General features: G+C 42.9%; 1 protein-coding gene across 2 annotated transcripts in view; it reads left to right on the top strand.

The window, feature by feature from the left end:
• The first annotated feature begins 1,024 nt into the window (after window positions 1-1,024).
• Window positions 1,025-14,670, top strand: part of LARGE1 (LARGE xylosyl- and glucuronyltransferase 1) — a 265,931-nt gene continuing 252,285 nt past the window's right edge. The window contains exons 1-2 of one of the 2 annotated variants that reach the window (XM_042051231.1): window positions 1,025-1,111; window positions 2,957-3,043. The gene's annotated coding sequence lies outside the window, so the exon portion shown is untranslated. The remainder of the gene's footprint in view (window positions 1,112-2,956; window positions 3,044-14,670) is intronic. The other variant, XM_042051230.1, reaches the window with a different exon arrangement.

The raw sequence follows: 14,670 nt of genomic DNA, 5'->3' as shown, positions 1-14,670 counted from the left end.
GGGCGCCCCGCTGCGCGGGCGGGTGCTGCGCGGCGGCGGCCGCCACTGGTTGGGCGCTCGGCGCCTGTCGCTGGGCGGCGTGAGAGCGGGCTGGCCCCGCCTCGGCCCGCGCCTCCGCCCGCCCAGGCACAGACATGACACAGACACACAGGCGCTGCAGCCGCCGCTGAGCCAGCCTGGGGCAGCGCGGCGGCGGGCGCACGGCTCTTGGCACCCGCCGAGCGGCAGCGGCGGCCGCCGCCGCTCCCGGCTCCGCCTCGGCCCTCCGGGCGGGCAGCCGCGGCCCTGACACCCGCAGGGGGCAGCCTGGCACCGGGCGCCGGAGGGACCCGGCGGGGGAAGGCTGACAGCGGGGAAGGGGCGGGAGGCGAGGAAGGAAGGAAGGAAAGGGAAGGGGGCAGCCTGGCACTCAGACTCGGAGGCGGTCGCCAGGCACGGGCACGGAGCGAACCCGGTCGGAGCGCGGCACCCAGCGGTCGCTGACGCTGGGCCGGCAGTAGTAGCAGCGACCGCGGCGGTGCCGGGGGAGCCTCTCCGTGCTCGGCTCCGCGGTGCCGGTGACCTTCCCGGAGCTGATCTCCAGGCCGGGGCAGGGCCTCCTCTCCCCGCGGAGAGTGTGTACCAGGCCCCGGGGAGAGGGCAGGAGGCTGGGCCGGAATCCCCCGTCGCCCCCGGGTCTTCCTGGCCGCCGGCGGGGCCTGTGCGCCGCGCGGTTCGCCGCTCGGGAGAGGGGCGGGGGAAGGCGAGCGGGACGGACGGACGGACGGGGCCGGGCTGCACCTCGGGACAGCACGGGGCGGGAAGGCCCCGGAGAGAGCTAAGCTGGGCGGCGGAGGAGGCGGCCACCTCGGCGGCGCATCCCGGGAAGAGTCGGGACCTCCCCACCGCCCTCCTCCTCGTCCCACCGTTAGCGGCTCCTCGTCCCGCGGAGAGTGGAGCTGCCGGTGCCGCTCCGGCTGGGACCTGCTGGCCGACACCTCCGGAACGCCGGGCTGCGGGGACGGCGCTGGAGCTGCCCGCCTGGAGCAGAGGAGGGGGAAGGAACGCTTGCCTGTGCGGAGCGGCGAGCGCTGAGCGCCCGTCCCGGCGGCCCGGGAGCCACCCGGGGAAGGTAAGTGCCTTCTCGTCGAGTCTTTGCTGCGTTTGGAGGCGAGGGGCGGGGGAGGGCAAGAAACAATCGGTGAGTGTCTCCCTTCCAGCAGTCCGGGGAGGGGGCACCCGAGTCCAGAGGGCCGGGCTGGCATCTTTATCTGCTGGATTTTAATCCCCATCAGATCCGGAATTGAAGAGATGCTCAAGCGGAGGCGCGCGTGTCGCTTCCCGGCACAAAGGGGCACGTCCCCCCGGCCGAGCGAGGCTCCGCTCGCTGGCTCGGCGCCGCTCGCCTTGTGCTCCGGCTGGGCTGCGCTCCCGCTGCTCGCCGGCTCCAGCCCCGCCGCGGCGGGGTCCCGCCAAGTGCCGCCGCTCCGCGCCGGCGTCCGGGAGAGCCGGGGCTGGTGGCCGCGGCCGCGGGTGGGACGGAGGGAGTCGCGCCGCGGGGAGTGAGCGCTCTGCCCACCGGAACGGGACCCGGGGGCAGAGCTGGGACGCCGAGCCGAGCAGGGTGACCTCCCTATCACCCGCCAGCCTCCCCTGCAAGCCTCCAGTCCGGGAAGCGCTCCTTTGGGAAGGCTTCTGCTATTACCTCCTATCCGAGAACTGTGTCATTTAGATCGTTAATCCCTGCGCACCGGGGGATGGGGGGAAAATAGCAACTTGCGTCCCTGTGGAGGTGACGTGAAGTTTGATAATTCCTTATGTAACACTCTTTGGAGAGATTCCTAGTTTTTCTGCTGTGCCCAGTTTTAGTAAGCAAGTGTTTTTTCCTCTTGGTAGAGCATCAGACAAGCGATTTTTGTGTTTTCACCTGTGTACAGTGTTTTATGCTCTGTTCAACTTGGAATAGGGGTGCTGTTACACAGCAGATAAAGCCTACTTTTTTCTAACATGGAATTTTAAATGAAAATTAGCCAGCTGAGGTATCTGAACAGTTGTTAGAAGGTCTTACCTTTCTCTGTATGCATTTCACATAGTGCTCTTAAAATTACTACAGGAAACATTTTCACAGCACTGATTATCATGTATGTATTCTGGAAGGTATGGATGCCAGGATGGAAATGGCAATAAATCAAATGTCTTTTAAACATTGTTAGCTTCTCTTTAGACCGTATCAGTGCTGGAAGTGCTGGAAAGAATGGAAAGCAGCAGGCTAAACCAAGTGCTGTGTTAAAACCAGACCTGGCATTTGCCAACAGGTCATAATATTTTATTTAATGATATCTTCTGGATACAGATTAATTCTCTGTGTACAAACTATTTTTTAAACTTGTTCAGAAATAGAAGCAGCAGGAAATTTGATAAATGGGTTGAAAGGTTGCCTGGCTTCCATAAGGGATTATGTCTTCTACTGGGGAAAAAGCCTCAAATGAAAATAAAAAGCTAGCCTCACACACGAAAAGACAGAGTAGTGATTTGCCACATCTCTTCAGACTCCAGCTGCAAAGATATGCTAGGGGGACTGGTTTGGGTGGGTTCTTCTCCTCGTTCAGTGGTGAAAATGCACAGACTATTGGGATAAGACCTATGAAATGTTCTTTTTTTTCTAACCTTGTGGAGCTCCATCATTATACTGTAAGCTTAGAGGAGAAATCATGTAGATGCTCAGGTGATGAGTTAAGGGCAGGGGGATCTTCTAACGAAGTCATTCTGCTCCCTGCTGCAAAGGGGATAGGTTGTCAGAGGTTAGTTTACTTATAAGAACAGGACAAGCTAACAAAAAAACCTTACCCCGAAAGTCTTCGCTGTGTTTCAGTTTTTTTAAATGGAGAAATGTGGAACAGGTACCCCTAAAGTTCTTGAAAACTGGAAATTGCTGGTAGATATTCCAAGTCTGAAATGTGAAATTCTTACTGCTTAGGTGTCCTGTGACGGCCCTTGATCAGAAAGGCTGCAAGTCATGTAAGAGCCGCAGTAACTGCAGAGTCTCTGATGGATAATTGGATTGGTAGGTTGGTTTTGAATTTTTTTTTTTTGGTCTTTTAATTTCCTGCTGTAGTAGCTGGTGCCTTTTCTCCATCCTGTTGATGTTTCATTCTCATGATTTTTGGGTTATGCTGTGTGTGGCATCTTTCGTGTTCAAAGTATATACCCCCTTCTCAGTTGCTGGTAGGGAAAGCATAGCTTGGAGGTATTTGAATGACAGTATGGAGCAAGATACTTTTTTTTTTTTTTTAACATCTGAAATATATGTGACAACTTCTTTTCTTTGTTGTTTAGATGACATGAGAAGACTGTAAGTTTTCTCAGGTCTGGAGAAATATGCATTGGTTTTCTTTAAAGGAGCACTGAAAATAGTATTACTTATATCTTGAATTCTCTGTGCCAGCTATTCAATCTGCAGAAATTCCAGAGTACAGTCCTCAGAAAGCCAAAGTGCAGAGCAGTGATGAATGACTGCATGTCTGGTGGAAACATTAAAATTTGTCAAAGGCTTGATCTGAAATTTCAGCATGTAGAACTTTATTATTAGTAAAAGTAATATTCCTTCTGAATTAATTATTCTAGAAAACTGTAAAATTAGGCATCTCCCAAGTGCACTTAACTCACTGAACTGAAGTGTTTTTAAAAACAATGATTTTGAACTCATAAGACTACTTTCTGCTCAAATGTGTGGCTTTTGTTTGTACCTGGGATAAGCAATCAGTTGTTAATAGACCCTTACTGGAATACTCTCCTCTGTCATCCTTTGTCTGATTATTTTTTTTATGTGGCCTTATAAGAGCAATCTTAAAAAACAAACACAGACACAAAGCCAACAAAAACCAAGCCTTTTTTTTTTTTTTTCCTGATGTTTATAAAGGCTAATAATTGGTAAAATTCATAATCTGACTACAAAGCCTTTGCACTGCATGCTAAACTCTAACTGTATGCAAACTCCGTTGGTGTTGCTGGGAGTGTTTGTCTAGATCAAGAACAGCAATTATTATTTTTTTTTAAAAAGTGTGTTTATCCTTATTTCCTGTCTTGTATGAAAGCATATGTTAATGAGCTCTTGTCAGCTTTGAAGGCTTTTCATCATCTGCATTAGAATAAATTAACAAAATGTCTGTTTTAAGAACATGAGATTTCTGGTGTATCTTCTTTTCCTGTAGTGTCTGTGCTGATAACATTAAGATTTGTGTGATAAGAGAACATAATGGCCAATGTAAGTTTGCGTTCTTCATGAGTTTGTCTCCATTATCTTCAGAGTTGGCTCTGTTGGTTATTTGCCTAATGCTGTGGCTAAAGAACTTTCTCAGAAGTGGTTTTGTGCAAGCAAACGTGCACGCAATGTCCATTGCACTATTTTTGCTCTGTTGGGTTTGCCTCATCTTCCTTTTTGTAGTGAATGCTAGCTTTAAAAAACAACCATTGTTCATTAATTCTGGCCTTAAAAACAGCCATTGTTCATTATCCCACACTTGGCACAATTTAAGGGCTGGAGAGTCAGAACTACCTCAAGGAAGATATTTTTACTTTTCTCCTTTTTTTTTTTTTTTTTTTTTTCCCTTTTCATTGGATCTAATTTTTTTCTTCCTTATGATGCATCCACCTGAAGATAAAGGTTAAGAGATGAGGGCTGTACCTTGTAGGGATTCATGATTCTTCTGGTGTCACTTGGCTTAGTATTTGAAGGTCTGTCTTGTCTTGTCAAAGCTTGTTCAATGCATGGCTGTAGGAAGGGAGCAGCAGATAAGAAATTCTATTTTATTTGGAAGTTGGTGGCTCAAAAATCAAGGAGAAAATTGCTAGAAAGGATTATCCTGGCCTTGGCACTGGCTTTGAAGAAGTCTGCCAAGGCTGGAATCCTTGTTTAAGTGCCATCTGTGTCAGAATTAGAAGCAAACTGTGTAAAATAGTTCCATTACTCATTCTAAATTGCAGATCAGACCAGGTCTGATAATGTTTACAGAAGTATCCACAGCACCTTCTTTCTGGGATATAGCTACTGTTTCCACAACAGCAGAGTTAACTGGGTAGAAGCTAATTTAAAACTGTCAAGAAGAACCCCAGCAATGTTCAGCCAGTGCTATAGCAAAAAGTCATGGTCTGGTCATGTAGCCCAGGTGGTGGAAGAAGCTAGAAATCTCAGCTGATGAAAGCAGAATGCAGTCTTCCTCACTAACCCCTATGTAAGATAGGTATGCCTGAAAATAACAAAAAGAAACAGATTGTTTATTAAGGCTGGAGTTCCCTGTCCTCATGCTTCTGGTCTCTTGACTAATGGGTGCTAGAAGATAGATGCCATCACCACACTATTCTTCTTCCATGCATTATTGTGTATTGATGAGTCATTTCTGTTACTCCATGTCTATACCGATTTTTATCCTCAGGAAATAGTTGCACATGATGACCCAGACTGTGTGCTGGCTGAGAGGCAGCGTGTCAAGGGTCACATTGAGGAGCAGTGGTTTGCTTTACTAGGAATCTATTACAGTTACAGAAATCGTAGCTATTTTGATCTGCTGTTGTTTGGTCAAACTGCAAATAGCAGTGGTAACACCGGAACCAGAGCTTCCTTAAATAAGGACAACACCCATATCAGTTTAAACCTGCTTTCACTCACCTGCACTGAGAGATACAAGAAAACTTGTGTTCAGAAATAAAATAAAATAATAACTTTTTAAAGCGACCTTCTGCTTCCTTCACAAGAAGTTTTCTGCTGATTAAAAGTTCCAGGGAAGTTGAGTTGTCACTTTGAGTTGCATCTCTCAATAGTTCCTCTAAAGTTTATCCCAGAATGTAATATTAATATGCAGAGGTTCATCATTTCACTTCTACCATTAGCTTTTAGGTTTTGTCTGCTGCTAGGCATTTGGCAGCTAAGACTTAGGACTAGGAGAAAACTAGAAATTGTTACTGAGAAATCTTCATTTAAATGCAGAGAAGAATGAAGGATTTTGTTTTAGCGGGACACAAGAGGAAGAGGAGAGAAAGGGCAGAGAAATGAAGGGAAGGAATTGTAGAAATTATTTATTTAAATATGAAACTCTGCTTACAGTTTCTAGATGGACTTGGGAATGAATTTAATTTGTCTGTTTGGAGAAATGAGTATTTCTCAATGTGGAATATAAAGTGTCACTGAATGATGAAATGGGGGGAGCAAGAAGAATTGAGAACTATTCAAATGAGGTGATGTTTTCAGTTGATATTTAGGCTTCTCAACCCAGCTTCTTCTTTTCTCCCTCTTTCTGAGTCCCCTGCTGTGCCCCTGAACCTCAGTACTAAATTCTCTTGGTGATTGTTTTCCCTTCTGTCTTCAGTTAATGCTGCTGCTAATCAGTACTGCAAGTGAAATTTTATGTTCAAAAATTACTGGACTTCAGTGTATGGATCTGCTTAATTCAATATTTTTCATGCTGAAGGTGCTAGAGAGGTATATGCTACTGGATAAAAATAAGAAATGAAAACCAATTATTCTAGCATTATTAAATACCCAAATATATGTTCTTTAGCTCATGTTGTTCTTAAGAATATTAGCTTTCATTGTTTTGTTAACAGAAGGGATGTATGAGGCTTCCTGGTATTTTTATGTAAAATGAACTGACATTAACCTTGAGGCTCTTCAAGCAGCAGTTAAATTCCATATTTCTGTAGTCTCATCATTTTTCAATCCTAAGACTAGTTCTAGAGTGTGTGCCTCAGATTTAAACCTGTAGGTTTTCATTCATGTAAGAAAAATTTTCAAAGATAAAATATTGGCTGGCATGCTTGGGAATTCTTAAATGAGATAAAGATGGTTCGTACTGCTTTAAAAGGGTGCAATTGTCTGTATTTTTTGATTCCTCAATATTGAGCATATTGTACAATTAGATGCTGTTTTATCAAAGGAGAGAACTGGAGCATTGAAGAATGAGGTCCCTGTAAAGGTGGACATTTTTTGTTGCTATTATTGGAATATGTTATAACTCATGTCCTTGATCTTGATCTTCCAGAACTCTTTAATATCAATGACATTTATGAGAAATCTGTTCCTCTTCAGTGACTATTCCAAGTAGTAGAAATCAGTAGGTGATGATGTTGTGAACAGTTTTTAGTTACTAGGAGAGCTGCCTGTTGATATTAACTTCCACAAAGCAAAAATGATCAGTTTAGGAAATGGCAGAAACTTTTAGTTTGCAATGTCTTCCTCATTGAGATTCATGTTGTCAAAATGGGGGTGCTACAAATGAAGAAAGAAGGGAAAATACCAGTACTGATACTGAGTGTATTGGAACATGGGACATGGTAGTGGCTAAGCCAAACCATTTGGTGATGGGCAGGTACCTTGAGAAAGAAGCAATCTGTATGGGAATAAAACTCACATCCTTCCATAGTTGCTCTCAGACATCAGGTGGGAAGAAGGGAGTATAGCCACAGTGGCTTAAGTTCCTACCTTTCCTTCCAAACATTGCACTCTGCCTGCCATTTCTCTTGTTCCCACTATAATGCTGCTGCAGCTTAAAGGCTGCCAGATTAAAATAGCAGCTTCTAGCAAACTTCTGGGGTCATTCTGACTTACAGTGTTTAGGTTAGCCATGTAGATCCTTCGTTGCTGGAACACCTCTTTTCCACGTGAAGGCATTGCTTTGGGAATGATTCCTCCACAGCCAAGATCAGGATGCTTTCCAGCTGGTTCAGACAGTGGAGAACTGTGCACAGTGATGTCTTGCAATATGGTTATCAGCTTTGGAATTTACATCTGTACTGTTGCTATCCAGAGTCTTGCCCCTTGCTTTTGCATGCTGTGCTGGGGAAGTTGGACTTAAAATCTCAATTTGTTCATACTACCGGTTCCACTACTATCATGCCACTACTCTCAGCCTGGCACCTGAGTTATATTGAACTGCATCAAATACTAAAAGCATCTGAGGTGCTGTTTAGTAAGCTTAAATCTTGATTTATATGACTGTTGCAATGTGAATAACTGTGCACAGTTGGTGAATGGGTTGAGAAGAAAGATGTTCCTAAAATTTTTTCTTTATTAAGATGAGCAAAAATAGTAATATTGTGCCACTAGTATGTAAGCAGTGGAATCTGATGACAGTATTTTTCATATGCAGAATACCTTTACCAATTTCCTAGTCTTAGACATGTTGTGGAAATAAATTAGTAGATTCCTGAATGCTTTACAGAGCTCTTAGAGTGAGGAAAATGACAGCGTAGAAAGATAAACCCATTCTGTGACAACAAACTGATGCCGTGCAGATGAAGTGATTTGAGCAAAGTTTCCCAAGTGGTTAATCAAAAAGCAAAGAGCAGAACTCTGGTTTCCTGAAAGAGTCACTGTCCTGTGCCTTAAACAGGTGAAAATGCCACTGTCTTTGGCAAGAACTATTGCTTAATATGGTTGTGCCTTAGATGATAAAACCAAGTCCCTAATGATACCTGGCATATAATAATTATATTGTGTAAATATTCAGAATATATGTGCATCCTAAAACAAACAAGCAAAAGTTAATTGACAAATGGATAAATGACAAAATAAACAGATCATAGTGAAATTTACAAATACTCTTTGTTGATTTAGAGGCAGTGCTGTGACCAGGGGAAGAAAGGAGTGTGTTTTACTCCTTGAAAATAGAAAATAATGCAACACTTAAAGAAGGAAATAGAAAAATGCTTGAAGGAGTAAATGAATATATCTTGGTATTTAAAGGTTGTAGGTTATTGTTCGTTAAATACATGGAGTTTGTCTATGGTCAGGTGGTGCTAACAACCTAGAGAATGTAACTGGAAAATGCCACTGCCATTTAGAAGAAAAGATGCCATAAATGAACAGTAAGGAGGCCAGAGTATCCACTGAATTATTGACACATGTTAACTGGATTAAAAATGTGGCACTTTTATTGATTGCATCATTTTATATCAGTTTTGACCCATGATGAGTAGGGGCAGACACAGAATTTGTCTGAACAGAAAGCTACTGCCATGTTGCTGGGCAAATTTGTTAAGGGTGCACGGGTGGAGAGAATGAGAGGAACAACACTGAGGTAAATCCATGTTTGCCAGGTGTCTGAAGGTGATGCAGTTTGATAAAGAACAAATTTTTCAGACATCCTAAAGGATGTCTGAAATCCTAAGATCTGAGATCCTAAGGTCTTCAAGTTTTTCATAGTGAGTTTCTTCTTCCCTTTCTGTTCTCAGTCTAAAAAATGCTGTATTACACATCAGCAGTAAAGATTTCTGGACCTGAGCTTAGTATCAAAAATTCTTTGAAATAATTAATTTTACAGCATATTTTATTTTAAGTGTTTGGGTTTTGTTCCTCAGTTTCATCTGTCCTGCAATTGGACCCTGATCTGTTAAGGAAGGCGTTATGTTTTGTTTATGGTAAGATTTTTTTCTTTTCCTTTTGTCCTAACCTTAAAGTATGAAGTTGCTGTATATGAAAGTAATATGATCTGAGAAAAGATCTTGACATTCTGGTTGAAGTAGTGGAATTGTGAAAGTAATACAGAAAGCAGTTATTTATTCATTTTATTAAAATGCCTGGAGGCTCTGGTTGAGACAGGGCTCACTGCATGCTGGGTGAAGCACAAGTACACTCAGTGTACCTGAAGGGTGCTTTATGGTCAGGAAGGCTGGTCTAAACCAGCAGCAAAACACTGGTTTGTGGCTGGAAGTTTTCTGAAACAGCAGTGCCTTAGAAGAGTCAGGTGATGGTTGAGGTTGGAAGGGACTGCTGAAGGTCGGTCTGCTCCATCGCCCTTGCTCAAGCCACCTAGAGCCAGGTGCCTAGGACTAAATCCAGATGGCTTTTGAGTATCTTCAAGGATGAAGACTCCACAACCTCTCTAGGCAACCTGTGCCAGGGCTCAGTTACCCTTACAGTAAAAAGTGTTTCCTGATGTTCAGGGGGACTTTCCTGTGTGTTTCGGTTTGTGCATGTTGCTTTTCCTGTCACTGAACACTACTGAGAAGGATCTGGCTCTACCATCTTTATACCCTCCCTTCAGATATTACTCTTGTCATTCCTCACTAGTTTTAGCTCCAGGTGGGCTCTGGCTTTCCTGACTGCATTTCTTCATGCTCAGGCAGCGTCTCTGTACTCCTTCCAGTCTACCTGTTCCTGCTTTCTCCTTTTGTATACTTTCTTTTTGTATTTGATTTTTGCCAGGACCTCCTTTTTCATCTCTATAGGCCTTCTGGTATTTTTGTGTGACCCCCTTTGAGATGAATGTTTCTTGAGTTTGGAGGAGGTAATCCTTGAGTATCAAGCAGTTTTCTCTGACCCCTGTTTCCCTCCAGGGCCCTATCCCATGGGACTGTTTTCATGCAGGTTCCCAAAGAGACTGAAGTCTGCTATCCTGAATGCCAGGACTGTGATCTTGTTTATTTGCCCTTCTCCCTCCTATTGGTCTTGTGAATGCGACCAGGTCACTGTAACTTAAGGCTGTCTGTGGTCTTCATGTCCCCAAGGAGCCCTTCTTTTTTAGTAATTATGAGGTCCAGCACAGAATGTCCCACTGTTGGTTCCTTTATCACTTGGGTCAGGAATTTATCAGTGCTCTCTGGGAGTGCTCTGGATGCTTCTCCCTGGGTTGTCCTTCCTGCCCATACCACAGTGGTTTAAGTCCTCCCTGACAAGGACCGGGGCCTGTGAATATGAGGTTGCTGCTCCCTGTCTGTGCTGCTCCACTTGATTTCCTGGCCAGGTATGCTGTAGCAGATGCTCACTCACTACAGTGTCACCCGTGCTGGTCTGCTCTCTAATCTGTGCCCATAAGCTCTCACTTAGCTCATCATCCATGCCCAGACAAAGCTCCATGCATTCTGATGCCTCTCTCATGAAAGGTGTCTCCACCTCCAAGTCCTTCTGACATGCTCATCCCAAAGAGCCTGTATGCCTCCTTTGCAGCACTCTACTCATGCAAGCCATTGCAACGTGTCTCCATTCATCCCAGCAAGATCATAACCGTGAAACTGCACACAAATCTTGAATTCCTCGTGTTTACAATATTGATGTTTATTCATGCAAAAAATAAATTCCACCACGGAGGGAAGCAATTCAGATAAAAGCACTGTTTTTTGCCAATATAACTGTGACTAGTGTGGCAGCTTCTGCTAGCCAAGTGACATCAATCAGCAGTCAGTCTTCACACCATCAACCAATATAGCTGGAGTGTCAGAAATTCCCAACTCAAGAAAGCACTCGTGCCCAAAAGAGCTTAGAAAACAGAAGAGTGCGCTGAAGTGTTTGAAAACTGATAGTTTGTACTTTCTGCTTTTTAAAATTTCTTTTTAGGCTGTCCTTTTAATCTCAGTAATTTGTCATTTGAGTAATGCTTGCTTATTTGTTGGTGGCTTTGTTTGTTAAAATGCCTTTGGAAAAAATACAGTTTGTATTCCTGTGTTGGGATCTACCGAAAGCAGCAACATGGGACAGTTCTGAAAAAATCCCTGTAGTTCTGGAACGCAACTGATTTTTCTCTGTTAGGTTGCATTTTTTTTTAAATTGGGGTGGTATTTTAAGTATATTTTTATATTTTATTTGAAAGTGATAAAATAAAACATTACAGTAGTATTTAATACCATTTTTGTACTATCTAAACAAAACCTTTAGCAGGATTGAGACAGATCCCACTGCACCTGCCATGTGATGGTAATTTATGAAGATGAAATGTATCTAACATGGCAGGAACTGAGTCATTCATCACAGATAGCAAAAAATATAAGTATCCTTGTGTTTTTTGTGTCTCTTTCTTTACCTGTATTCACAATGCATCTCTGAGTTTGTGATACAACTATTTTGATCACCAAGAACTCGTATTTGGTCTGTTTTGAGTCAGGTATGGGGATCATTTTTAGGACTTGGTGTCTTTGATTAATCAGAACAAAGTGGAATTTCTGGTGAAGTTTTAGTGGATTGAGCACTGGTTTTGCAGCAGGTCAGAGATAACACTATTAAGACAGAGAAGCATTTTCAGGATCTGTTTGTAATATTGATTTCTTTCTTTCTAGTGAGAAATAGCCCCAATTGTTCAGGTTGTCTCAGATCCATTTTCAAATCCTCATTACTTTTAGCCAAGGAAATTGTTACATGATACTCTAGCATGTTTTCAGTTAGATAGTCCTGTCAAATGCTAACCTGGAAGCCAACTTCCATGCTTTTTCTGCTGACTGGAGTTTTTATGTGGGTTGACTGAGGTAACCCTGTGCAAATTCCCACTAGTAATCAAACCTGCTGAACTAGGCTGAGCAATGGGAGGACGTGAAACCTGTGCTTCTTGCTCCTAGTTAGCTTCTGTTCCTTTCTCAGTATCAAGTTCAAGCTCCTAATTTTTCAAAGCCCTTCTCAAAACCTGAGTGGCAATGTTTCTGCCAGGTTCACAGGGCTTCAAGCTGGGCCCTTAATGAACTGGACATTAAATACTGAAGTGAAAAACTTGGCCGTTCTCGCTTTACTTTCTCTATGATCTGTCTTCCTGAAATCAGTGCTGCTAATAGTGAAGTGAGTGAGGTACTAACAGTACAGATGAAGACCTGTCAGAGTCCTGCTCTGAGTTAGCTCACTATCCATCAGCTACCAGTGTTTTCTGTGGGGGAATACTTGCATGCATATTGTGATGTTTTGGGATGGCATGGAGTTCTCCAAAGAGATCCCAACATTGATCTACATTAGTAGTGTTTGACATCCCACATGACTATGAATGTAGCAGATAATGCTTTGTGATGCATCTTTTTGCATAAGACTTCCCTATTAGAGGTGGCTAAAGAGCCACACAGCACCCTAGAAAAAGAAAATGGAATTCAGAAGAGCATGCAATGAGCAAACTTTAACAAATTACATTTTTGTATCTACCGTCTTGACTCTACTGTGGCTTTGGAAAGGCAGTAATGGAAGCTGCAAAGGAAAAACACTGTTCTTAATAAGAATATAAAAACTTTTTGAATGGTGGTATAGAATAAAATAGATGTTGCAGGTTTTATGTGAGAAGAGCAACAGGAATTTCAGTGGAAAAAGTATTAGAATTGAAATTAAATCAGGTCTACCAGAATCTCTCAATATTCAGTAGTGTAGTGTTTCTTTGTTGTTATAGTACTGCAGAACCTGTTTTGATGCATCACTACAATGGAAATGAAACCGCAGCTTACAAAATTAAAGTATCATCCATCCATCCATTTTGCTACCAACTTCTGCATCCTCTGTTCTTGCTTCCTTTTACTGAAACAATGGTTCTTTTATGTCTTGGCATGTTAATATTTGCAAAGTGTTTTTGAAAGCTGAAATGCACAAGAAAGGTGCTAAGTATTCTTGCTTTCATTTGGAACTAACTTTCATTCAAGATGTTCTTGCCATGGCTTATACTTTGTGTGAAAACTGGAGGGGATGAAGTGATCTTAAGAATTTTGGGCTTATGGATAGGAGAGCTTTGCTCTAATTCTGTTGCTCAGGAGTATCTTTTTGATGCAGGCAAAGATCTGTATTCTAGAAGCTGCTTTGCTAAGGGCTGGCATAGGAGTGTATCTGAGATTGTTACATCAGAATGCAGAATGGGATATGCTTGGTGCATTTAATTCATGTCTCTGAGCATCACTGGATGTCCAAGGTGCTGCTGTACTTGGTAGGGTTTTTTCTTTTCTCTCCCTGCATGTCTGTAGCTAACAGACCGAAGTTTTGGATTCATAGGTATTTATTTCTTTAAAAAAACCTGAATATTCAAATAAAGTAGAGATTCTCTAACCAGACTTGGCACAGTTACCGTAAAATTTGTTGCCATTGTGAAACTACAGATGGGAGGAAGAAGTTCTGCAGAAACCAAATTAGAACACTTGACATGTCTAACTGTTTGTCCCATGTTTATATTTAATATATTAATCTGAAAATCAGTGAATGCTCCGGATCTATTAGGAATATCTTCCTTTGAGGTGAAAATGAGTATGAAATATTACATAGTCAAAATTCTCATCTGCAAGGTCATTAACTCCTATGAAATTATTTAGGATAAATGGTGATCTGTAGGCAATTTTCAACGTTCTTCTTAATTGGCTAGGAAATGCAGACTCACCTATGTTATTTTTATCTGCATGTGCATCTTAAACATTCAGGGGTTGACAAACTGAAACAACTGATTTTAAACAAAGTATAAACTGAAACAGGTCTAATTTCTGTAAATACAACTTAGGAAATTGTATTAGGCATATTGACAAGCCATTGAGGCTTGCTCCAACTATGTAGGAATGTAACAGCATGATGTCTGTCAATTTGAATTTTGGAACAGGACTTGAATACATGATCCTGAAAAGTTGCAAGAAGTGTTTTCTTTGGCCCTGAGTGGTATTCATTACCTCTTGCCTTCAGTAGTTGTCTTTATTCAAGCGTGTTGTGGTTTAGAAATGGTATTCCCCAATTAAGTGTTCTCACTGAAACACTCTGAACGATGTGGTGCTTGTTCACTTTGCCTTTTCCTTCCCCCATCTGGCAGGCTGGGGAGGAGAATTGGAGGCACAAAAGATAAAGGTCACAGATTGAGAAACGAACCATTTACTGTTTCTTATTTTCTTATTTCCTTGCTGTTTACGAAACAGCAAGGAAATAAGAAAATGAACAGTAACAGCGACAATCCTAATGATAGAGAGTCCGAGGAAGAGGTGAATGTACCGAGCTGT

Source organism: Corvus kubaryi, unplaced genomic scaffold (assembly GCF_017639235.1).
Source record: "Corvus kubaryi isolate FWS band 111438036 unplaced genomic scaffold, C.kubaryi_AGA036_p1.0 74, whole genome shotgun sequence".
In the NCBI taxonomy this organism is placed as follows: domain Eukaryota; kingdom Metazoa; phylum Chordata; class Aves; order Passeriformes; family Corvidae; genus Corvus; species Corvus kubaryi.
This window is presented reverse-complemented; position numbering and strand designations above follow the sequence as displayed.